This window comes from Hordeum vulgare, chromosome 2H, assembly GCF_904849725.1.
Source record: "Hordeum vulgare subsp. vulgare chromosome 2H, MorexV3_pseudomolecules_assembly, whole genome shotgun sequence".
Classification (NCBI taxonomy): domain Eukaryota; kingdom Viridiplantae; phylum Streptophyta; class Magnoliopsida; order Poales; family Poaceae; genus Hordeum; species Hordeum vulgare.
The window spans coordinates 420,061,873-420,088,808 of record NC_058519.1 but is presented as its reverse complement, the minus strand read 5'-3'; positions in this window follow the sequence as shown (position 1 = coordinate 420,088,808).

The following is a 26,936-nucleotide window of genomic DNA, read 5'->3' as shown; positions in this document are numbered from 1 at the left end:
AGGAAATATTTATGAGAACCTAATGTTAGAGTTAGTAAAATCTTTAACCCGAAAGAGAAGAGAGAGTAGAGCCCAGAGTACAGAAAAGGAGTAAAAGATACTAATACAACCCAATTGAGATGTGGGCCCGTAAGCCACATCATCAGTGTTAGTAAAGTTTTTCAAACACTAGACTCAACTTCGGCCAAGGAGTTGGAAAGGGGGCTACCTACAGGCAGTCGACTCTAATACCAACTTGTGACACCCTCGGTTTAACCGTACACTAATCATACACGCAAATGCGTACGAACAAACCCAAGGACTCACGGGAAGATATCACAACACAACTCTAGACACAAATAAAATAATACCAGCTTCATATTACAAGCGAGGGGCCTCGAGGGCTAGAATACAGAAACTCGATAAACACACGAGTCAACGGAAGCAACAATATCTGAGTACAAACATAAAACATGGGGTGCCTTAGAGAAGGATAGCACAAAAGATACAACGAACGAACGAGGCGAGGCCTCATGCCTGGGAACCTCCTAACTACTCCTGGTCTTCAGCGGCCTCCACGTAGTAGTAGGCACCGTCGGGGTAGCAGTCATCGTCGGCAGGAACCTCCATCTCCTGGGCTCCATCATCTGGTCGTAGCAACGGATCAAGGGTGCAAAGGGGGAGCAGAGCAACGGTGAGTACTCATCCAAAGTACTCGCAAGTCTTACATCAGAACTATTCTAAGTATGCATCAGTACCAAAGAAGGGGGTGGTTATATGTGGACTGACTGCAGCAATGCGAGAATAGAGAGAGAAGGCCTAGTCCTATCGAAGACTAGCATCTTTAGGGTCTTGCAGCAATAAACGAGAGTAGAGCAAGGTGACACAATTAATAGTCATATTGTTGCAGCATTATTAAAGCGAGGTCACACCCAGAGATCCTCCCTCGACTCCCTGCGAGGAAGCAATCCCGAGGCAACTAATTCCAACTAAGTAACAATTGTAGTTGTATAGGATCAATGCACAACTCCAAGTCGTCCTGTAATCGTGGACACGGCTATCCGAATAGTTAATTTTCATCCATGCAGTGGTGCACCACATGTCCTGTCTCGCTCGATAACACTCTAGCCGGACACACTTTTCTGGGTCATGCCCGGCCTCAGAATATCGACAAGTCGCAGCCCACGTCAGAGTCAACAGAGGAAAGCCCACCGGACTAAATCCTAAGCACAAAGGGTTCGTGGGCCTAGTTCCCCTTCGCACTCCTGCATGATGCGTGGGCGGCCGACGTCAGTCCTAGCATCCCTTAATCACAAGCGCGATGCATATCGGGACCACTCGGGCGCGCGCCGCTACGTTGTTGACATATGAAAAGCTTCGGCTGATACCGCGATGCCGAGTACCCATAATTCTTCCCGCGTAGCCGGTTAGTGTGAAAAGGTCTCCAACCAACCCAGATCAAATACCCAAATCCATTAACATTTTAATTAGGCCATCAACACAATCTCGCGGGAATCCACCCGTCTAACATCTAATCACCAATGATCCCAGTAACATGGTCGAGTAACTGTATGGTTGTAACATCGGGAGGAATCAGAGGTATCACCCTCGTTGGATTCCGAACGATGTAGCCGTCAAGGTGGGCCTAGAGGAATCACCCTCGGGGGTCCCACACTTGAGGGATTGCACGACAGAGGCATCGTCGGGAATGGTGAAAGAGGAATCACCCTCGATAACGACGACCGGCTAGCTATACTACAGAGATATCATCAGGAGTACTTAGCGAGGTGTCACCCTCGGTACCCGATAGTATCTCTGTAGCGTCATACAACTAAGGGGGTGTATGTGTGGTGTTGGGTTTTGTTCCTCGATCAGGGATCGAGATTTAAAAACATTCGGGGCAACTGGACTACGGGGTCAGAGGGGATGAAAGCTCCACCTATACTAAGAAGATTTAAAGTACAATGCTGAAAATAGCAGTTCATCAAAAACAGGCTATGCATCAGATATAGGAGCCAACTACAACAGTAGCAAAATACTAATGCAAGCAGTAGGAAGAAAGACATAGGCGATATAGGAATGATCAAAGGGGGTTTGCTTGCCTTGCTGCTCTGCGGCAAAGGACTAATCGGCAGGGTCGTAGATGTACCCGACAGCAGCGTCAGTCTCGGGGTCTACCGATAAAAAGAAGGGGAAGAAATAATAAATAATAGCAACGATGCAACACAATGCATGAGATGGAAAGATGTAGGATAGACATGAGCTAACGCAGCAACATCCGTCGTAGACGGGTCGGAAGAATATCTGACGATATTTTCCGGGTCTCTGGCTACTACCGGTCAAAGTGAAAACGATGGAAATGTTCCATGTTTGCTATTCTAGGGACGCGTGACAGACGAATGGACCATGTATCCGGGTTCGTCTCGTTTTGGTGATCAACTTTCATTTTGAAAATATTTTGATTTGATTACGGATTATTTTATATTAATTTTTAAAGTTTTATTCAATAATTAGGAATTAAAAACAGATTTAATTAATTTAATGAAATGCTATTATGACATCAGCATGATGTCACGCTCACATCACCAGTTGACTGGTCAACTGACGAGTGGGTCCCGTGCGTCATAGACACAAGTTTTTAATTAAGATTAAATAGTAATTAATCAAATTAACTTAGTGGGGGACCCACGTGTTATACTCTAATTATTCTAATTACCTAATTAATTAATTAATTAACTAATTAATTAATATATCTATTTATTTATTTATTAAAAACATATTTTTAATTTTACATTTTAATTTTCACTTTTCTTCAAAGCGTGTGGGGCCTCCCTATCATATACACTTGGGTGGGTTGGCCCACCGATAAGTGGCTTAGGCCACATACACACAAAACACCCATATAATAAACATAACGTATTTCTCCATATACCTACATACATAAATACATACATACGTGCATATCATACATACAAAATACATACGTGCCTTTTTTATTTTATTTTCTATCTAAAACTCTCTCTCCAACCTCTTTGTTAACTCTCAACAACAACAGCGAACTATCAACCACAGAGAGAGAGGGACATCTCCAACATCACCCACTCGATCCTATCGACGTCGGAACGGAGCGCCGTTTGCCGGAACTGAACCGGGACGGCGCAAGGAAGGAGACGGCGGGAGGAGCCCGAAAGGGGGCTCACCGATGTTGACGAGAGGGCCCGGTGAAGCCGGAGTTCTCGGGAGGCGCAGAGGAAGACATGGTGGTGATGGTGACGGTTCCGGCGAGGTCGGTCGACGGAGGGGCCGGCCGAGTCCGACCCGGAGGAGGGGCGGATCCCGGATGGGGCCGCCAGGGGGCGAGGCGGCAGGGAGGGGGCTCCTGGGGGGGGGCGACGAGATCGAGGTAGGGGAGGGCCTCGACGGGAGGAGGCAGGGGCCCGTGGGAGGGAGGCCGACGGGGGGGGGGGGGATCTGGGGCTCTCGGTCTGGGGAGGGTGACCGAGAGAGGAGGGAGCAAAGGGGAGAGAGGGGTCGGTGGGGAGGCAGGAGGGATCGAGGGGAAGGGGCTCTCGGTGGGGTGTTCTGGTGCATGGGGGTAGCGGTAGGTGGGGCTGGTCGATCTGGGGGAGGGAGTGTCGGTGGGAGGGTTGGTGAGCGGGAGCCCAGGGGCAAGCGATCGGTACCGGTAGGTGCGGGGTGGCGGCGGCCAGGCGGGGGGGGGGGGGGGCTGTGAAGCGGAGCTCGCTAGGGTTCGCCCCCCCTTGCTGGGCCGGTGGGGAGATGGCCAGCTAGGCCACTTGGCCCAGTTGGCTAGGGTTTTTTATATATTTATTTATTTTAATCTTTTTTTACATATTCTTTTTCATTTATTATTTTTAAATACTTTCTTATTACTATTAGTTTATTCTTTTATTATTTCTGCATTCTAAAACTTCCATCCATTGACTTTAATTTAAATATGATAATTGCTTTGATTTTTATTGAGGGATAATTTATTTTAGATAAATTTGATGACGTGGAAGAATTAGTGTGTGGTTAGTGTAGCTTAATTTACCGGGCGTCACAATGCCCATATTAGCTCCTACATACACTATGAATATATTTATTGGTCGAACCTCTATTGCAAGGATTCAGTTAATCCCGTATATTATTCCCTTTGTCCATCGGTACGTTACTTTCCCGAGATTCGATCGCCGGTATCTCTATACCTTGTTCAGTCTCGTTACTGGCAAGTCCCTTTAGTCGTTCCATAATACAAGATCGTGTGACCAACTCATCAGTCATATTGCTTGCAAGGCTTGTTGTGATGTTGTATTACTGAGTGAGCCCTAGTGATACCTCTCCGTCATACGGAGTGACAAATCCCATTCTCGATTCACGCCAACGCAACACACTCTCTCGGAGATACCTATAGAGCACCTTTATCGTCACCCAGCAATGTTGTGTTGTTTGATACATACAAGGCATTCCTCCGGTGTCCGGGAGTTGCATGATCTCATGGTCATAGGAACACATACTTGACATGTAGAAAACAGTAGCAATAAACTGACACGGTGACATGGTACGTTCATAGTTTGGGTCTTGTCCATAACATCATTCTACTAATGTTGTGATCCTTTATCAAACGACATCTCATGTGTATGGTTAGGAAACCTTGACCATATTTTATCAACGAGCTAGTCCTTAGAGGCTAACTAGGTACATTGTGTTGTCTATGTACCCACACATGTATTTGAGTTTCCAATCAATACAATTATATCATGGATAATAAAAAATTATCACGAACAAGGAAATATGATAATAAATAATTTATTATTGCCTCTAGGTCATATTTCCAACACCTACGGGTCGATAGCCAGTACCTAGATGATAATATCTCTCTTCGGTCTTCAATACAATGATCATCGCATCTTCGCTTTCATCCATATGATGTAACTCTTTTGTACGGTGCATTTGTTGGGGTCTGATAAATTGTGGTATGTTCAGGTTATTCATGATAAATATTTGAGTCTCCTCTGATATATAATAATAATAATATTATGTGCATAATTATGATAGATTTGTAATTCTCTCTGATCTATTGAAATAGTTTGGCGAACTAGATTTATATTTCTTCGGCGAGAGAGGTGCATTGTGGTAGGTTCAACCTAGCGAGTTTCTATGTCCCAGTGAAAGATGGGGACAAGTTAAGTCTTTATGTTGCTGCTACTAAGGGTAAAACGATGGCGTTTATTCATATTGGTTGAGTTTACTTTGTCTACATAATCTCATCTTACTCCAAGCATTATTTCGTTCGTCATGAACTTAACATGTAGAGATGCAAGGATAGAAGCACTCTTGAAATGAAGTAATAGTAATAGGTGCAGGGAGGAGTCGGTCTATTTGTTTATGGATGTGATGCCTATATTTACATGGTCAATGTCGTGAAAATTGCATAACTACGTGCTCTTCTATATATTGCCCAATAGTAATTTGTTTACCCAGTCTGTGCTATTTTTATGAGAGATGCCATTAGGGAAAACAATGTCCCCCGAGTCTATTCACAACATATTGCTAAAACCTCCAGTACCTTGCTGCCATTTATTTTCTTTTATTTTATTTTGCATTTTACAATTATCTACACACCTCATTTGCTTGCAAATAGCTAGACCAAGGGGATTGACAACCCTCTTGCCTGCGTTGGGTGCAAGTTGTTTGTTCGCAGCCGCTAAAGACGATTGTGGTTGATATTCCTATTGCTTAAATAAACCTTGGTTTCATAACTGAGGGAAATACTTACCCGTATTGTGCTGCAATAACCCGTTCCTCTTCACGGAAAACTCAACGCAGATCACAAGTATCAGCTGCCCCCATGCCGTGAGGTACCGACAGGCCATGCGGCGTTACCATGGTCACCACGTATGCCCTCAGACCCTTGAGGTTTGGGACCCATCCTACGGCGAATATTTTCCAGGGAGGGCCTCCACAAACTCTCGCCCATGTGAGAGGGGCCCTTCAGGGTCGCCCATGTCTCCAGCGCGGATGCAGTACGTTTGGAGACGGAGAGTGGGGCGCTCGTGCCCATTGCTAGGAACATCCAGCATCTCGGCAAGTTCTACCTCTGACCCTCTCACGTAAGAATGAGGTGGGGCTGTACACGCCCTGGAGCCTCCAGATACGCTACCTCTTGGCTTTGGGAGGACTCCCGCCCACGCCCAAGCGGAAGCCCCATGCTATGCGCTGGCGGAAAAAGGTTGAACCGCAACCATGCCCAAACCGAAGTGAAAGCCCCGTGCTCCGTGCTCGCAGAAATCTTTTGAATCGCAACCATGCCCATGCCCAAGTGGAAGCCCCATGTCCCATGCTGGTGGAACAACCAACGAGGTCGCACCTCTTTTTTGCATGTAAACAATATGTTATCTCTTCGAAACGAAAGCTTTGGTTGTTTGGTTCTTATTTCATTTTGTTGGTTTCTTTTCACGAGTTGTGCGCCCTGGTGTCTCCCTATTGAGCATCACACGAGAGGGGAGCTCGCGCGATGCCTGCACCCAGGCCTGCTCTCGCGGCATTGGCTCCAGGTCGCGGGCTCATCCCTGTGCATGCCACCTCACAATGTCCTTGGTGGCTGGTCTCCTCATGTGACGCGCATGAGCGACCTGGCATAAGTGCACCGTTCCCTCAAGGCGGAAGCCCGTGGGTACGCGGATGGTTTTTCGGCCTAAGAGATGCTTATCGAGTGATTTTCCTCGAGAGCCTATGCCTTCTAGTCCCCGTTCGGGCATCAGGACCTGACTTACCAGCGATGGATGGGCCTTGCATATAAGGTACGCCCGGATAACGCGAGGCAAGGAAGCAAGCCTAAGAGAAAAACGAGCATTTAGGGAAACCCCAAAAGAGCGTACGCATTCATCACATTTAAGCCAAGAGGAGGACACAATGTAATCAAGGGAGACGTGTCGCTCCCATAGCCATCAGCTTCTGCCGGCTCCTCGTCTCCCTCAGGGTCATCGGGTACCTCAAGAATGAAATTTGAGCTCAGCGCGTCCACATGATTCTCCACTGCTTTCGCGAGCCCCCCTGGAGCTCCTCGGGAATAGGGGCCATTACAGCCAAGAAATTGAAGCGGGGGTCGGCCCGGAGGAGGTGATTGAGGAAGCGCATTAATGCGTGGCTGAAGAGGTCATGACATTCTACCTCAACGATCATGACCACCTTTTTGGTGCTCTCTTCAAGACGCACCATGACCTTGGTGAAAAAGTCGAGGTAGTCGGCATCGTCAGGCATGAGGGAACTGGAAATGGACACTTCGCAGATGGTGCCCACGACACGTTGGGCCCGTCACTCAAGGCTTTGGAACATCTTGGAGCACGTGTGCTGCTACCCTCGGGCCCAATTCCTGGCATCCGCCGCGTGCTCCATAAGGGACGTGACGCTACCCACCTGCTCTTGAAGGGACTCCAGTTCGGACTTGGTAGTGGCTTGGCTTTCAATGCGGCTTCATAACGCCTTCTTGAGGTTGTCTACCTCGCGTTGTAGCTCGCTGCGCCATGCTTTGAAGCGATCCTCATGGAGCTTCAGCTTCTCTGCTACAATCCTTGGCGAGGGCCTTCTAGGCTTGCTCGATCCTCGTGTCAGCATCCTCCCTAACTTTCTTATCCCTCGCTACCAGGCCGGCATTGGCTTTCTCCATGCGACGGGCATAAGAGGCCGCGACAGTGGGCACGTCACGGTCCAGCCTCTCCAGCTATTCATGGTCCAAGATCTGCTCCGTCGATGTCAGGGCAAGCTCCTCTTCAAGGGCCCATGGGTTTTCCTCGTGTGCCGTTAGTATTCCATCGCAGGAAGAGAGGGTGCTCCTTCATTCCTAGAGTTGCTGCTTCAGGATGGTGCACGAGGCCGGAAGCTCCCGCCCGCATGCCTCTACTGCTTCACGATGGAGGTCTGCTTCCACAACCTCGTGGAAAGCCCACTGGCGCGCTTCCTCCATCACAACGGCGGTATTATTGCCCTTCGAGTGTGTTGCTTCATGCTGGCGGCGACCTAGCTTGATGGCGACATAGAGTTAGCACCACCCTTGCGCCAAGCACAACCGTTCTTCGATGAAATGCACTTCAGCGCCTTGGAGTTCCATCCAGAGTTGTCCTAGCACTTCACAACATTCTATAGAAGGCCACGCCGGATCGGGGTCCGGGAGTCCATGAGCGCTAGAGCCCAGTCTAGGTCAGGCACCACACTTGCGTCTGTTGTTGAGGTATCGAGGGCTCCGGTGTCACCTAACAAGGGCTCGGGGCTAGCCGACACGTGTTTTGCCCCTTGTGGGTAGGGTGGCAAGACTGCAGGCTTGGGCCCCCTCCGAGGTGAAGGGATTCCGGGTGTTGCACGCAGCGTTGGCCTGAGAAGCCATGGCGGCCGAAACCTCTGCTGCCATCAGTTCGGTGACAACATCGGCATCACGTGCTCCGGAGGCGGGAGTGGCCTTCTGGGGACGCCTCCAAAAGGTTCGCCGACACATCCCCGCCGGCGGAGCCCCCTTTGGGGACCGAGAGGAGAGGTGTCTTCTTGCACCCTATGGTTCCAGCAGGCCAGGACGGAGAGGCCTCCTACCCGGGCACGACTCCTACGTCTTGACAGGACACACCCTCCCCGTGCAACCTGGACATGGCATTCGGCAAGGGAGGATGCATCGGGACCGTAGGCCCACTAGCTTTCTTGCTTGAGGGAAACCTATGTGAAGAGAGGGGTCATGCTCCCCGAGCACGCAGAAAATCGGCATGGCATATGATAGGGGCTTACTCGTCTTTGGCGGTCTACTTCCTTTTCTTCAACACTTTAAGGAGCACACAGGTGCTACCTTCTGGTTAGGCTTTCTTCTTGCAGCTGGCCCTCACCTCCTTCTCGAGAGGAGCGCTGCAATCATTTGTGGAACCCTCCATGGGGGTGAGCGTCCCGGGGACCGTCATCCCGAGGCACTCCGCGCCGGTCACTATGCCTGGGGAAGTGGTTGCGCCCTCGGGCGGGGTGGAGCTATTGGTGTCCGCAGGAGCGAAGGCCGATTAGTTGTGAACTTGCCGAGGCGGACGTCCGCCGCCCCCACTGCTCCAGCTCGGGGTTCCAAGCCCCTCGACCCCTCTGGTTCAGGGGTCACCAGGAAGGGTCGTCCCGTTTTCCGTCACGGCCTATTGGTAGCGGCCCCCATTGATGAAAGCGGGACATTCTCTCAATGAAGGTCAACCTGTTTGGGTAGTTGTACATGGAGAGCACCCTCTCGAGAAGTATGTCCGCTTCTTCGCGAGTGAAGATTTTGACCACCTTGCTCAGCACGGCGGGTGACAGGCGAGCAGGCGCAGATCCGCATAGGGTCAGCCTGACCTGTGTAGGCTGACATGAGGCATGAATAGCGCTAGAGGGGTGTAATCCACCGACCAAGGAACTCCCTCATGACCATTGATGTTGTTACCTTCAATGCCCTCAGGGCAGCTAGTCTTGTAAGAACTCACGGTAGCCCAGGGTCGGAGAGCCTCTCATGTCCCCAACGGGAGCTCGACACTACTGAAGATGATGGAATCAACAATAGAGGAATGTCCTAGGCCACATCCACGAACACCCACTATCGCGTGAAGCCCTCAGTTTCAGGTCTGAGCTGCATGTCTATGCATCCACCCGCCGTCGCTCCACGGCGTGAAGCAACATGCACCCGGACCATTGATTGGGCTTGGTGAGCTGGAGGCAGAAGAAGTGTCGGAGCAACTACACTGAGGGGGTTATGCTGAGGAAAGCCTCTCTTAAAAAGGCAAAGGTATAGAGGAGGATAACAGATTTTGGCTGCAAGTGCAGCACATGAATCTGGTAATGTGAGAGAACGGTGTCGAAGAAGTCTGAGAATGGGGGCAGGAACATGGAGAAGAACGCTGGAAGATGGATGGAAATTGTGGTGGCCTCCAGCTCGAGGGGGTCGCGAAGCCGGCCAGATCTTGGTCGACCCCACTCGTTGGTAGCAGCGGTATTCACCGGAAGGACCATAGGGCACCCTTCGATGTTGACCACCCTGGACATGTCCAAGGCGGTCTACAGCACCGATGGTTCGTTCACCGCCGTCGCCGCTCTATTTCTCGTGCCAGGGGAGCCATGATTGTGCAACGACGAGGAAGGTTGCAGGGGTCCAATGACAAGCGGTTGTTGTGGCATTGAAAGAAAAGTGCAGGAGGATAGATGCAGGGAAAGAAGGGCAATGACAGCCCCGTGCCGCGCTCAAGCTTTATGTCAACCTAGGCAGTTGCCGAGGCATTGTGGGGAAGTGAGGGTATCCAACGTCCCGTCATGCACCACATGTCGCGCCTAGGTCGCACGCTATTGGGGCCCTCACCGTCCCCCTACTAGCAAGGTCATGCATGCCACGGGCCTGGGGGCTAATATCGACCCTTTGGGCTCGGGGTACCCAGGCCCATCTGCGTGCGGGCCAAGACACGACGCACAACATGGGCTCTGGATGGACCATCGTTAGACTTCGTGGATGAGGACGTCGCAAAGATGCCCCTGCCTCGTGAGGCGTGTGGCAGCGGGCGTCGAGAGGATCCATGTGTTGCCCCCTTGGGGAGGCGCCTCCCGAGACTGCTCTCGATACCCTCGTGAGGTGGCATGAATAGGAGTGACCCGACGGAGTCACCTAGTCCAACTCTATCACGTGACCAGGCGCGCGCTGTGCCAGGTGGTTCCAATTGGTGTGCCATTGGGTGCAAATGAGGAGGCTTTCCCCTTTTGTGCTTAGGGAATAAGACAACCACCGGTTCCCAAAGCAATGCCTAAAGGTTTCCTTTTTTCTGCAAGAAGACTAGGACTAGGGGCTCCCTGGGACGGAGGTAATCCCTGAGCTCATCAACGCGTTACAGGAGCAAGATTTTGCTGGCAAATACCACTTTAGTTAGGGTAGGATGGAGTCTTATTGCCTTTTGAAATGGCCGTTGTGGTAAACCTTCCCATCGGGTGTGTTTCGGGGGAAGAGGGCCGAGGCTAGTATAAGACAAATCAGTCTGCCACCGGATAGGTGGTCGAAGAAACACAAGTAGGAACAACCCTTGTACACACTCTCTTTCTGTCTCTTGAGTTTTCGAGCAATCCAAAGAAGCTGGAGTAGGGTTTTACACCGTGAGGTGGCCCAAACCTGGGTAAAATCTCGTGTCCACTATTCTTATTCCTCATCCTATAACATGCTGGAGGGTTGATGTGAGGGTGGATTGTATAGTAAGGAAGGAGAGCCTGCGCACGCCAGAGTTCAGACCTCTTGGGCCCCCGAAGCCCTGATTCCAACAACATTGTGTGTGTCGATATTTGTAAGTTGCGATCGACGAACAACTTAAGGGATTGGATGAGTGAGACCGCCACACTGCCTAAAGTGGTTCTAAGCATGTCCTCTCACTACAGGGACATCTCTGAAACATGGGGTGCAATGATTTCGAGGTCGGGGGTGCGGGTTAGGCCGACTATATGGGACGAAGGCGATGTAATAACAAGTGCCACAAACTCAGGAATGTGCAACAATGTTGTGGTGGCTGGAAGACGTCATGCTCTCATGGTGTTGGGTATGGCGGCTGCGGAGGGTTGTGTGCAAACGTTCAGGCTTAGAACATTCAGCGAATAGGTTGTGAGCGTCAGAACAACCATGTTAGTACCATCAGCCGTAGGTGCAACAAGCTCGGGGTTAACATCAGTGGGGATCATGGACGAAGTTGGTGCTGCCAATGAGGGGATGCATACTGGCTTGGGCACCGTGTCGAACAAGTGGTGGGCAACATGGTGAAAGAATTGTTGGTTGTAGAGAGGACGACTTGAATGGCCTCCTCGAAGGAAACGATTGGTGGTGAGGCAACATGAGACACGGCCTCATCGTTGCCAACATCAAGGCTAGCATCAGGGATAGTCACCACAGGTGAAAGACCGCCAGTGACGTTGTTGTGGTTGCCTTCAATCTCTTCGGTCATTGGTTCTGGCATGTGAGGCTTGATGATTTTAGAATTTGCGCCAAACAAGTCCAGCAAATCGTGCACGGTGTCCCGGATCCGATCAAATTGCTCAGCTAGGCTACTCATGGTGATGATGGGGGGGGGGGAATTTTGGAGGTGGAAGGTGATGGACTGGCTTTGAACACCAAATGGTACGGTCCTCAACCTCTCTATATCGATATATTAAACATCAATACAAGATCCAGGATACAAACGATAGGTAGAAACAAGAAAGGGGATCAAGAGGTTAGAGGCGAGGGACGAGAAGGAGATACATGCCCAACGGCCGGCGGTTCAGCTTCTAGTTCTTCGATGCTCCTCCACAAAGATCAGTCTCACCTATATCTTTAGTTCCTGGACAACGATCAACTTTTGTGTACTAAGTGGGTTGGGATTTGTCCCTCAATTAGGTCGGCCGAGTCATCCTTTGGCTTCACCTGAAATGCCATCTATAGTTGTTCCCATGACACCGTGATACCTCCATCTTCGAGTGTGTAGATGCGCCATCACCTGAAACCGTTGTGACTTTAATACTCGTAGTGGCCCGAAGGGAGTTGCTCTGATATGATGTCGGGCATAAGGTGCCTGGACCAAGACCAGTGTATCGAATGAAGAATCAAGAGATCTCATCAGTTTCTTCACCACCTCATGGTTGGTGATGTCATTGACCTAAGAGACTGTAGCTCATTGGAGATATCAGTGACGCCATCGAAGATTTGCTGCAACTCTCATTATCGAGTCTTTTGATAAGGTTAAAGATATTACGATGAACATCAATTCGAGAGTCACGTTGAGTATAGACTCCTTCGTTAACTTTGGACAACCTGTCCCTGATGAGCTTTGCGGATCCCAAAGCACTCACTCTAACATACTGACCTTTGGTCAAATGGCCACAAATGACATTCTTCGCTTGAGAGTCGAGTTGCTTGAATATCTTCACATTAACAACATTGATAGTTGGGTTGACAAAGGGAACACCATTTTCCACAACATACCAGAGATCGTTGTCAATTGCTTCAAGATGCATGCGCATCTTGTTCTTCGAGTAAGAGTAGTCCGTCCATTCAAAGGTAGGACAACCTGGAGTGACCTTGATCATACCTGCGGTCGACATAACTAAAACTCTAGGTGGTTAAACCAAAATCACACAGAAGAGGCAATTTTTATCAATATGTCACTAAGGAATTTCCTTGTGAGGAAATTGCTCAGTCACGAATGGAGAGTAGCGAAATAAGTACTTAGGCGAACGCGCAACACAACAACAACATAGTCTTCATGATGAAATGAAACATACGATTCGCACAAGTAGCATGATCAGGATACACAGGTGAAGAACAAGTGAAGTGAAGAGTTTGGGATGAGGAAGTTGTGAAAGTATTTACTCAAATTATTCACACAATAACAATCAATTCCATCAACACATAAATGAGGAAATAGAAGGGTTGAGGAAATGGAACCAGGTACTCGATGAAGACAATGATTTGATGACCCAGTTCCAACTATTGTGGCAGTCTTACGTCTTGTAAGGAGCAGCTTGGCATTTAAACCAAAGGACACACAGTCCCAGGACACACATTCCTTAATGTATTCTTGTTCAGCTAAGAACACACAGTCCTCGACCAACACTGGGGGCAAGTCTTCAGGGCAACCTTCCAAACCCTGACAAACTCGGTCACCTGGCGATCCACAATCTACTGCTAGATGCTTTAGACAAGTGACGCCTAACTTTTTGGAAGATACACAGTCTTCAAAGGTAACAAGTGTCGGTTCCACACTCGAACAATCAGGTCAGTGATGCTCAATCACTTTGGGGGTTTTGGGTTTTTATTTGGGAGTTTGGGTTTTTTCTCACTCATGATTTTCTCTCAAAGTCTTCGAGGAATGGATTTCTTTCAAATGACAAGTGTCAGTTTCTCTTGTGGAGCAGCCAACCAGCTATTGGTTATGGGGGCGGCTATTTCTAGCCTGGGAGCACCCGACATGATTTGACATAAATGCCCCAATGATATGACTGTTATGTGGATAAGGTTGGAGACAGTTGGCGTGCGACGCAAAAATAGTCGGAGCTTTCAAGCTATGCAAGTCCTGATGTATCTCATATTCCTGACTTGTAGGTAATTCGTACTAGTGAAATCCTAACTCGTCAGTTAGTGCAATTTCTTTAGAGACCAGAAGTCCTTCGTCTCTATCACTGAAGAATTTGACTAAACTATAAAATATTTCAAAAGGCTTCACTCGAAGGATTGGGTATGTATATGATCTGAGATGCGCATCACTTGGAAACTTTTCCTTAGTTTTACCTCAACTCCCTTTAACAGTAGGATGTTCCTATAAGTCGAAAGAAAGGAAATGAAACTATGAAAACAAATGTCTTCACGCTTTTAAGTACTCGAATCAATATCGTGAAAGACAAACCAATTTCCTTGCTTTCAAAGTCTTCGAAGAATTACTAGTCTTCAGCTGAAGACATTCATTTTTAAGGGTCGATATTCATTGAATAACTCTAACTCATTAGCGACTTATAGAGCCTATGTACACTCACAAACACATTAGTCTCCTAACATATAAGTCTTTAATACACCAAAATTACTAAGGGGCACTAGACACACTTACAATCTCCCCCTTTTTGGTGATTGATGAAAAATAGGTTAAGTTTTCAACGAGGATAAATGTATGAACTGTAAGTATAGAGTTTTAGGAATTTGATTACAAGATATAGAGAAACCCCCTTAATATGTGCATATTTGATGAATTTGCTTTGGACTCCAAATGCACATTGTAGGTTTATACCATGGAGATCTCCCCCTATATCTTGTAAGCCATGCAAGCATTTAACATATATCACGAGGAAATTGAAGTGCATGATGGAAAGTGGTGTGTGACAAATTTCAGCATACGTGCATTAATCAATGCGAGGAATTAGCATGCGAAGAAAATGGTTCAAAAGTTTGAGACCATCACCGGGCATAACTTTACAACTCATACAACCAAACACTTCAGAAGAACGTGAGTTACAACTTAAAAATTAATCCATAAGACCATAAGGTAGACTAGCTTGAGGAATAACTCACATTTCTCCCCCTTTGTCATCAAGTGATGAAAAGGGACGAAACTGAGGTCTAACGCCCTCGAAAAATTTCAACTTGTTGGTGGAGGAGCAGCGCCAGCGTTGTCGTGGTCATTTGTCCTGATCGGGCCGACAGATGAGGAACTTGAACTTTCTTCAATTTCTTCTTTGTCGGCTAGGACCAACCAAAGTCTTGCTCAAATTCCGTTTTAGTGAGTTCATCAGGAGTGTGGATGTAAGACAGAATGGCCCATGCACGATCAAAGATTTCGTTGAAATAGTAGTGATTTTTCTTCACGGTGTTTTGCATCTTAGTCATATCACGCACAATGGCACCAAACTGACGCTTTGCCCACTTGTGATTGTGATCGACCTTTTGATGAAGACTTAGCAGAAGCTCACGCTGCATTAGAGTCTTGTGATGTAGTGTCATCATTCATTGAGTTGGATGGAGCCTTTCAAAATTGTCCATCAAGGGGACGAGATCCTTCATCAATAATTGTTTTGCCCTTGCCTTCAATCATCTCGAAGGATATCTTGATAACTTCAAGTTGGGGCAAATAACTGAAGTGATTCTGAAAATAAGCTTTATAAGGAATTGAGGATCTGGCCTTGATGAATTTCATGATCCATGGTGTATAAGGCTTCAGCTCAAAGGTGACATAGTGTAGGATCGAAAGTATGTCTAGAGGGGGGTGATTAGACTACTTGACAAGATAATTTTTTTGCATTTTCCCAATTCTACTTGAGAAACAACTAGACAGTTATAGCAGGCCAGGTACACGCCCTACAGATACAAGTGTAAAAGTATAGAAGCGGAAAGTAAAACATGCAAGTGTAAAGTACATGAGTAAGGTAGGGAGATCAAATGCATGAGGTTGACACGGCGATTTTTGGCATGGTTCCGATAGGTGGCTCTATCATACGTCCATGTTAGTGGAGACTTCAACCCACGGAGGGTAACAACTGCGAGAGTCCCCGAAGGGCTCCACGGACGGAGGGTCCACAAAGAAGCGGCTTTGTCTATTCCACCACGGCTTCCATTCACGGAGGACTAGCCTTACTCATGGTAGATCTTTACAAAGTAGGCGATCTCCTTGCCCTTACAAACATCTTGGTTCAACTCCACAACACGAAGTAGGAGGCTCCCAAGCGACACCTAACTAATCTAGGAGGCACCACCCTCCAAAAGATAATAGATGTGGTAGATCAATGAACTCCTTGCTATTGTGCTTCTAAAGATAGTCTCCTCAACACAAATCACTCTCTCACAGAATATGCACGGGAAGGAAAGGTTGATTTGGTGGAAAGCAGTTTGGGGAGGCTAAAGATCAAGTTTCAAATGATTGGATTGGAATATCTTGGTCTCAACACATGAGTAGGTGGATCTCGCTCAGAAAATGGATCTGGCAGTGAAGTGTGTGTTCTGAGTGCTTCTCCCACGAATGAGAGGTGGGTGAAGGGGTATATATAGGCAACAAACAAAATCCAACCATTACACACAAAAGAGCAAACTCGGTGACACCAAAGTTGAAAACTTGATGGTACTGTCTAGCACAAAGGTGTGAACTTTTGAATCTCAGTGAGACCGATATATGAAATTCAGCGGCACCGGAAAAGTGAATAACGGTCAGATGGCCAAACTCGGTGTTACCGATACTCAAACTCGGAAATTCCAATTTTGTGTATCTTCGCAACACAATGTTGGTCACACTAAACTCGGTAGCATCGACTTGGTTTCGGTTGCAGTGATTTTGTGGGAATGGCTAGGGGTTCTGTCTGAGGTCAAACTCGGTGGCATAGTGACCTAACGTCTTGCATTTAAAACATGAGATATGACTCAGATCCTTATCTGTAGAGATTTGGCTTTTTCGAGTGTACTTTCTCTTCTTTCCGGAATTCTTCGTTCTAGTCAGTTCTTCCATTTCGTGAGGGTCAAACTCTACTTTTTCTGACGGGAAGTTTCCCAGATATTTATGGCTTTCCTTCGTGCAATCTCGTGAATAATGTCCTTCTTCTCCACATGAGTAGCATGCAATGGAGAAAAATCTGGTTAGACCTTGTCCATCAGGGTCTTCTAGATTTTCCTTCATCACAGGTTCTTCTATAATCTTCTTCTTGAGAGTTTCCTTCATTGCTTCTTTTTGCTGTTTGACAACTTGTTGCACCTTGGGGTAAAGGTAACACTGGGCTGCGTAGTGGGTGGTTCCTTCACATAAGAAACAAGTCACCTGACTAGTTGGGCATTCCTCCGCCGGGTGATTCTCTTCACAGTGAGCGCATGCATCCTGGTGTTATTCCTGGGTTTGTCCTATTTCTCCACAGATCTTGCATGCACAAGGCTTCTTCATTGGGCTATCATAGCACCTTTGAATAAGACGGGATCTTAACAGAGTCTTCTTGAATTCACCCCAGGTTTCTGCTCCACTAAATCCTTGTATGGCATGGTGCATTTTCCACCAAATAGCAGCACCTTGGGTAAAGTACCGAATAACGTGTGCCACTTCATATTACCTTGAAATCAAATTGTTCCCGAAGTGGTTCTCCATGTTCTCAATCCATATATCAGCCTCCAGCTGGGTCATTGGTCCAGAGATTATAAGTCTAGCTTCATACTCCACCTGGTAGGGTTGAGGTTTTGGGGATGAGATGGGTAAGAGAGAGAGGGAGATACACACAATACAAACAATATTTTTGAGAATAGGTTTTATTTGTGGTTGTCGGAAAACACACACCAATGACGGCTCACAAATCATCGTATCTAACGTGGGTATATAACAAGGGTTTGGAATTCTAATGGTCATATAAATATTCGAACGCTTTAGGGTCTTCGAATTCTTTGGGTCTTAAGAGTCTTCAATTGGCGCAGCTTGAATTCTTCAAATGCATGATGAAATCCTCTTTACTTTGAAGTAGGACTCAGTTGATCCTTCATGTGGTCAAAGTGGTAAGGGTATTGTTTAACTATTTGAGGTGAGAGAGAACATTTAAATTAGAAGGGATGAGAAGTAAAGGAAGTTCTTGAAATTAAAATTTTAGAGAGATCCTATCCTAAGAAATTTCGAGTTTCTAGGGTCACGTCCTACAGTCAACATGTGCTCTGATACCATATCTGTAGCGACCCAACTCAAAACGAGTCAAGCCTCTGTGTATCTGTGCCATCCCTGGATCAGTATGTTGGCACACACATTACATCAATGTATATATCAAAGTGCAATCACATGTAAATAATGTTAAATTGATATATACCTCAAAAATCTCAGCGGAAACAGTCAGAGGGAGTGGAGTCCCAATAAACACCAACGACAGGTTGAGTGCAGACCGTAACCCTGAATCGTACTCTTACTCGTCGAAGAAAGTATCTGCAACATAAGACGTTTCAGCCGTGTAGGTCAGCATATTGAATATGCCGGCAAGTCACAAAAGAGAGGGTGAAAATATCATCTATTCTATATGCATATATGGCAGGTGGGGCTGTAGTTTAAGTTTTGCGTAAAGAAAATTTTTCCTACAACAAGAGAGAGTAAAAGAAAAATTTACTACATTGTTGGTTGTTAATGAGATGGTTCCACCAACCATTTCTCATACCCAAGTTATCAATATTACCCACATCAATAAGTTAATGGTGTTGAGAATTCCTGATAGTTTCAGTTCCTTTGGATCAAGTTGTCCATGACCTTGGACACGGCTAATCAATTAGGTTTGAGTACTCTGCAAAGTTTTGCACACGTTCCCCACAAGATTTGATCGCCTCCGTTGAAGTCCTCGCACTTCAGGGTGTTTGAGAACCGGATGATCAAAACATGGTCTTTCAACGGGTTCCTCTGAGACTCTGATGGTGCCCATCCAATCCTACCGTTCTTCTACATCTCGTAGCACCGCCTGTCCAGAGTCGCCACGATGTCCAACCAAGCCAGAGCCCATAATGACTTGTGGCTGTGCAGGTAAGCCTTAGGTCTTGAAGTATCCATCCATCTCTTTGTGCCTGGTTGAAGCTTTCCGCGAGATGTCATGGCGCTTCTCCATTCATCCTGGGTCGTCCACTGGTTTCTCCAGGGAGCCCATATAAACTATCCTTCACCCAGAGGTATATTTCGTTCCGAGGTCTTGCAAGTCTTTGAGTCTTCATGTCTTGATTTATTAAGTTCTCGCAACTCTCATGATAAATACTCAACCAAACACCGTCTACTAGGAGCATAGCACAATAACGTCTCGGCCAAAGTAACAAGGGTGATGGGTGCCTACCACATGATACTACATCACGATCAAAATTTCCAAGTACCTACTTTGCATGCAATTGGGTGAAGAAGGTAGAACTACTATGCATATAAAACATAGGTAGAATATGATCAACGTGACTTGCCTTGCTGATGGTTGTTGAGTTCGAGCACTTCTAGGTAACAAGCTTCGCACTCCGGGTGATCTAACGACACAAACACATACACACAATAAGCACCACAATGACAAGAAATCAAAATAACACAACTATCAAACAATAGCTATAGCATAGAGAAGTGAAATTGCCTTTACATAACCAAAACAGAATCTGTTTTCGTGAAAACCCCATGGTAAATTATCTAAAAAAAATCTTAAATTTAACCTACTGATAACTATGATCAATAGTGATCAGTAGCAAAAAATAATAAATTAAAAAGCTACTTTTAAACTCCCGGTATAAGCAAAACAAGATTTAAATCAAAGCTGTTCTAGCTCAAAATTTATAAATTCAAACATAGTCAAATTATATATTTTCGGAAAATAAAAGAAATTTGTGATCTATCGCAAAAAGAATCACTTTAATTGGATTTGTAGATTAAAAGTTATAAGGAAAACAAAAACAAAACTAATTTTGTTACAGATTTAAAATAGAAAAGGATTATGATGACGGGGCAAGATCTGATTGGCCCCATCCGTGCGCTGCTAGAACTATCTAACGAACGGCCGATAAGTAAGAAAAATGCTTCGGTTAACCTAATAAGTTGACCGGTTCTTTTTGAAGAACCGAAGGGGTACGCCCAATCTAATCTACACCGTAGGTTCAAGATCTAAAGGTAGAGAGAAAAAAAAACAAGAAACAGGAGGGGTGGGGGAGTTGTCACCGTTGTTGGAAGAGAAGGGGGGGGGGGTTCTCCAGCGAGGTGGGCTGCTCCGGCGAGGGTATGGGGGGCGGCGGGGTGAGGGGGTGCGCAGGAGGGGGTGGGGCACTAGAGGAGGGGGTGGGGGCACTAGAGGAGGGGTGGGGGCCCTAGAGGGAGCTCGAGTAGGTGGCCGACTCCGGCGAGGTGGGGAGGGGTGGACGAGGCAGCGGTTCGATGTGGTGACGAGGAAAATGGAACGAGGAGGGGCGTGGCTTTAAATAGAGGGGCTCGGGAGGTGTCGGGATGGAAGGGAGAGGGAGATCGGGAAAGGAGGATTTCCTCTCACCATGGCTATGTAAGGTCCTCGGAGGAGGGAGAACATGAGGAAGAAGAAGGTGCTTGTCGGGCCAGTTTTTGGAAGGTGCTTAACGGGCCACCGATCTATTTCCAATTAAATGAGATCTTTTCCTTTTTTTTCAAAAACCAGAAACTAAACGATAAAAAGGAAACCAAATAAATTCGTTATATAGGGTTATTATATACTAAAATTATCAGAAAAATAAAATCTAGAAATTTAATTTTCCAAACTCTTTTGCCCTTATTTTGGACTCAAATTTGCATGATTTGAATGGAACTAACCCGTACTGACGTTGTTTTGTGCAAAATTGCCTTGGTGTTATTTTTGTGCAAAAATAAAAGTTCTGGGATTGACCTAAAAATTTATGGAGAATATTTCTGGAATTAATAAAAAATATTGGCGAAAGAATCTACCGGAGAGGGCCCACGACTATGCCACAAGCCTGAGGGCGCTCCCTAGGGCGCGCCGCCTGGCTTGTGGGGTCCGTGAAGCTCCACCGACCTTGTTTCCGCTCCTATATATTCCTATACGGAGATATAGAATCAGAGAGAAGATTTCATCGTGTTGTACGATACAGAGCCTGTGCCAACTCCTGTTCTTCCTCGGGAGGGCAGATCTGGAGTCTGATTTGGGCTCGGGAGAGGGGAAATCGACGCCGTCATCATCACCAACCATCCTTCATCCCCAATTTCATGATATTCTCCATCGCTCATGAGTAATTCCATCATAGGCTTGCTGGACGGTGATGGTTTGGATGAGAACTATCATGTAATCGAGTTAGTTTTGTTAGGGTTTGGTCCCTAGTATCCATTATGTTCTGAGATTGATGTTGCTATGACTTTGCTATGCTTAATGCTTGTCACTTGGGCCCGAGTGCCATGATTTTAGATCTGAACATATTATGTTTTCATGAATATATATGAGTTCTTGATCCTATATTTTAAGTTATAGACACCTATTACGAGTTATCATCCGCATCCCCTAGGGTGACAATAATTGGGATTCTTTCCGGTGATTACCGTAGTTTGAGGAATTCATGTATTCACTAAGTGCTAATTCTTTGATCCGGTTCTCTATTAAAAGGAGGCATTAATATGTCTTAGTTTCCATTAGGACCCCGCTGCCACGGGAGGTCAGACAAAAGATGTCATGCAAGTTCTTTTCCATAAGCACGTATGACTATATATGGAATACAAGCCTCCATTACATTGATGAATTGGAGCTAGTTCTGTATCACCCTATGTTATGACTTTTGCATGATGAATGCCATCCTACATAATTATCCATCACTAGTCCATTGCCTACGAGCTTTAAACCATTGGTCTTTGATAAGTTACTTTTCCGTTGCTATTGTTACGGTCACTACAAAACTGCTACTTTTACGTTTGCCACCGTTATCGTTACTTCCATACTACTTTGCTACTAAATACTCTGTTGCAGATATTATGTTTTTCAGGTGTGGTTCAATTGACAACTCAGCCACTAATACTTGAGATTATTTTTTGGCTCCCCTTGTGTCGTATCAATAAATTTGGGTTGAATACTCTACCCTCAAAAACTGTTGTGATCCCCTATACTTGTGGGTTATCACGACCTTTTTCTCTGAGTTACTTGGAATTTATATCTATTGATCACTATGAAGAATCTGAAATATGTTAAAACCAAGATCTACCCCTCAACTACGAGGGCAGGTAAGGAACTGTCATGTAGCTCTACACTTGATTCACCGTCTGTTATGAGTAAATTTGTGACACCACCTCCTACTGAATCTGATATGTCACAAGTAATTGATGATGCTACTTATGCTATGAATGATGCTTATGATGATACTTTGCTTGATTCTATTGTGCCACTTGGTGAATTTCTTGATGAACAAATTGCTAGAGTGAATGCTGAAACTGATACTATTTTCGGATCTGATGAAATTATTGAAACTGAACATCATGATGCACCTACTAGACCTAGCTCTCCTAGATATGAGTTGCCTAATATACCTGAGGGTTATGTTATGGAGGGAGAAGTAGCTATGGACTTTCTTTCTTCTAAGGATAGAGATGACCATAAGAAATTGCTATGCAAGTGGAAGGAAACATCTTTGAATGCTAGAATGCAATATGATCCCAAGTAAGCTACTTCACCTATCTGTGTTACTGATAAGGATTACGAATTCTGTGTCGATCCTGAGTTAATTACGTTGGTAGAATCTCATCCTTTTTGTGGTTATGAATCTGAAACTGTTGTGGCACACCTTACTAAATTGAATGATATAGCCACCCTATTTACCCATGAGAAAAAAATCGTGATTACTTTATTCTAAAGTTGTTTCCGTTCTCACTAAAGGGTGATGCTAAGATATGGTTTAATTATTTTGCTCCTCATTGTGTGCGTAGTCCCCAGGATATGATTTACTACTTATGTGGAAAATATTTTCCTGCCCATAAGAAACAAGCTGCCTTGGAGGAAATATTTAACGTCGTGCAAATTGAAGAAGAGAGTTGATACGTCTCCAACGTATCTACTTTTCCAAACTCTTTTCCCCTTGTCTTGGACTCTAATTTGCATGATTTGAATGAAACTAACCCGGACTGACGCTGTTTTCAGCAGAACTGCCATGGTGTTGTTTTTGTGCAGAAATAAAATTTCTCGGAATGACCTGGAAACTTACGAGGATTTTTTATGGAATATATAAAAAATATCAAAGAAAGAATCAACTGAAGATACGCTGGAGTGGGCCACGAGCCCTGCACGCGCCCCCTAGGGCCCGCCTAGCAGGCTCGTGGGGCCCACGTGGCTCGTCCGACTTCATCTCCAACTCCATATAACCTCTCTCACATAGAAAAAAAATAAGAGAAAAGAGTTCATCGCGTTTCACAATACGGAGCCGCCACCACCGCCTGTTCTTCCTCGGGAGGGCAGATTTGGAGTCCGTTTTGGGCGCCAGAGAGGGGAAATCGACGCTGTCGTCATCATCAACCATCCTCCATCGCCAATTCCAAGATGCTCTCCATCGTTCGTGAGTAATCTTATCGTAGGCTTGCTGGACGGTGATGGGTTGGATGAGATCTATCATGTAATCGAGTTAGTTTTGATGGGGTTTGATCCCTAGTATCCACTATGTTCTAAGATTGATGTTCCTACTACTTTGCTATGCTTAATGCTTGTCACTAGGGCCCGAGTGTCATGATTTCAGATCTGAACCTATTATGTTTTCATCAATATATGTGTGTTCTTGTTCCTATCTTGCAAGTAGTAGTCACCTACTATGTGTTATGACCCAGCAACCCCGGAGTGACAATAGCTGGAACCACTCTCGAAGATGACCATAGTATGAGGATCCCATGTATTCACCATATGATAATGCTTTGTTCCGGTTCACTATTAAAAGGAGAGCTTAATATCCCTTAGTTTCCATTAGGTCCCCGCTGCCGCGGGAGGGTAGGACAAAAGATGTCATGCAAGTTCTTTTCCATAAGCACGTATGACTAAATACGGAATGCATGCCTACATTACATTGATGAACTGGAGCTAGTTACATATCACCCTCTGTTATAACTGTTACATGATGAATGCCATACGACATAATTATACATCACCGATCCAATGCCTACGAGATTTTCCTATACTGGTCCTTGCTAAGTTAGTTTACCGCTACTGCTGTCACACTTGCTATATAAATTACTACTGCTACTGTTACCGCCGCTGTCGTTACTATCATACTACTTTGCTACTAATACTTTGCTGCAGATACTAAGTCTTTCAGGTGTGGTTGAATTGACAACTGAACTGCTAATACTCGAGAGTATTCTTTGGCTTCCCTTGTGTCGAATCAATAAATTTGGGTTGAATACTCTACCCTCGAAAACTGTTGCGATCCCCTATACTTATGTGTGATCAAGACCTTTTTCTGGCGCCGTTGCCGGGGAGCATAGCTCTATTCTCTGAGTCACTTGGGATTTATATCTGTTGATCACTCTGAGGAATCCGAGAGATCCAGAAACTAAAGTCTTGCCCTCAACTACGAGCACAGGCAAGGAACTGCCATCTAGCTCTGCACTTGATTCACCTTCTCTTATGAGTAAATTTGCGACACCACCACCTACTAGTAATTCTGATATGTCTCCTGTGCTTGATGATGCTACTTCTGCTATCCATGATGCTTATGATGATGCTTTGCTTGATAATGATAAGCCACTGGGTGAATTTCTTGATGCACAAATTGCTAGAGTTACTGCTGAATCTCATGATACTTCTGAAACTGATGAAATTATTGAAGTTGAACCTGTTGTGTCACCTGTTAGACCTAGCTTTCCTAGATATGAATAGCCTAATATACCTAAGGGTTATGTTATGGAGGGAGAGATAGCTGAAGACTTTCTTACTTGTAAGGATAGCTATGATCTTGAGAATTTATTACGCAAGTGGAAAGAAAAATATCTGAATGCTACAATGAAATATGATCCTAAGTTTGCTACTTCACCCATCTTTGTTACTGATAAGGATTATGAATTCTCTGTCGATCCCGAGTTAATCACTTTGGTTGAATCTCATCCTTTTCATGGTTATGAATCTAAAACTATTGTAGCACATCTTACTAAACTGAATGACATAGCTACCCTATTCACTAATGAGGAAAAAATTCGCTATTACTATATCCTTAAGCTGTTTCCTTTCTCACTAAAGGGTGATGCTAAAACTTGGTTTACTTCTCTTGCTCCTGGTTGTGTGTGTAATCCCCAGGATATGATATACTACTTCACTGAGAAATATTTTCCTGCCCATAAGAAACTAGTTGCCTTGCAGGATATATATATAACTTTGTGCAACTTGAAGAAGAGAGTCTCCCACAAGCTTGGGGGAGGCTTGTCGAGTTACTTATTGCTTTGCTTGAGCACCCTCTTAGGAAAAATGAAATACTTGATATCTTTACAATGGACTAACCGATGCTTCTAGGGACCACCTAGATAGTTGTGTTGGTTGTGTTTTCAGGGAACGAACTGTGGAACAAGATGAAATTCTATTGAATAATATCTTGAGAAATGATAATGCTTGGACTATTCCCGAACCACCTCTGAAGACAACTCCGAAGAAAAGAGGTATTCTATTCCTGAGTCGTCAAGATATGGAAGAGGCAAAGAAATCTATGCAAGAGAAAGGTATTAAATCTGAAGATGTTAAGAATCTACCACCTATTGAAGAAATACATGGTCTTGATAACCCGACACGGGTAGTAGAGGTAAATTCTCTTCGTAGATTCAATGAGAGTGATATTCCTTATGATAAACCTGCTAGCTTACGCTTAGATGAATTTTATAACTTTGTTGCCAAACAACAATGTTTTAATGATTATGTTAGCAGACAACTGAAACAAAATGCTCGTATGATTAATCATATAAGTGCTTGTGTGGATAGAAATGTTAATGATCTTAAGCTTATTGGTAAACATGCTTGTATGGTCTCTACTCAAGTAGAACAAGTACTTAAGGCTCAAAATGACTTGCTTAATGAATGGAATGATAATTCTGTTAGCGGTGTTACTAGAGGTGGTAGAATGACTTAGGAACCTTTGTATCCTAAGGGCCATCCTAAGAGAATTGAACAAGATTCTCAAGGGGTTAATACTGATGCACCTAGTCATCCTAGTAATAGTAAGAAAAAGAAAGACGATAGGAACTTCCATGCTAGTAAACTTGTTGCTATTACACCTGAGAATCCAAATGATGTTTCTATTTCTGATGCCGAAACACAATCTGGTGATGAACATGAGCCTACTGATAATATTGATAATGGTGTTCATGTTGATGCTCAACCTAGTAATGATAATGATGTGGAGATTGAACCTGATGTTCATCTTGATAACACACAACCTAAGAAGAAGAGATATGATAAGAATGATTTTATTGCTAGGAAGCATGGTAAAGAAAGAGAACCATGGGTTCAGAAAACCATGCCCTTTCCTCCCAAACCATCCAAGAAAAAGGATGATGAGGATTTTGAGCGCTTTGTTGAAATGATTAGACCTATCTTTTTGCAAATGCGTTTGACTGATATGTTTAAAATGTCTCCTTATGCTAAGTACATGAAAGATATTGTGACTAATAAAAGAAAGATACCTGATGTTGAGATTTCCACCATGCTTGGTAATTACACTTTTAAGGGTGGGACTCCTAAGAAACTAGGTGATCCCGGAGTGCCCACTATACCTTGCTCCATTAAAGGAAACTATGTTAGAACTAATTTATGTGATCTTGGAGCCGGTGTTAGTGTTATGCCTCTCTCTTTATATCGTAGACTTGAATTGGATAAGTTGACACCTACTGAAATTTCTTTGCAAATGGCCGACAAATCAACTGCTTTACCTATGGGCATTTGCGAGGATGTGCCTGTTGTGGTTGCGAACGTTACTATCTTAACGGACTTTGTTATTCTTGATATTCCCAAGGAGGATGCCATCGCGGTCATCCTTGGAAGACCCTTTTTAA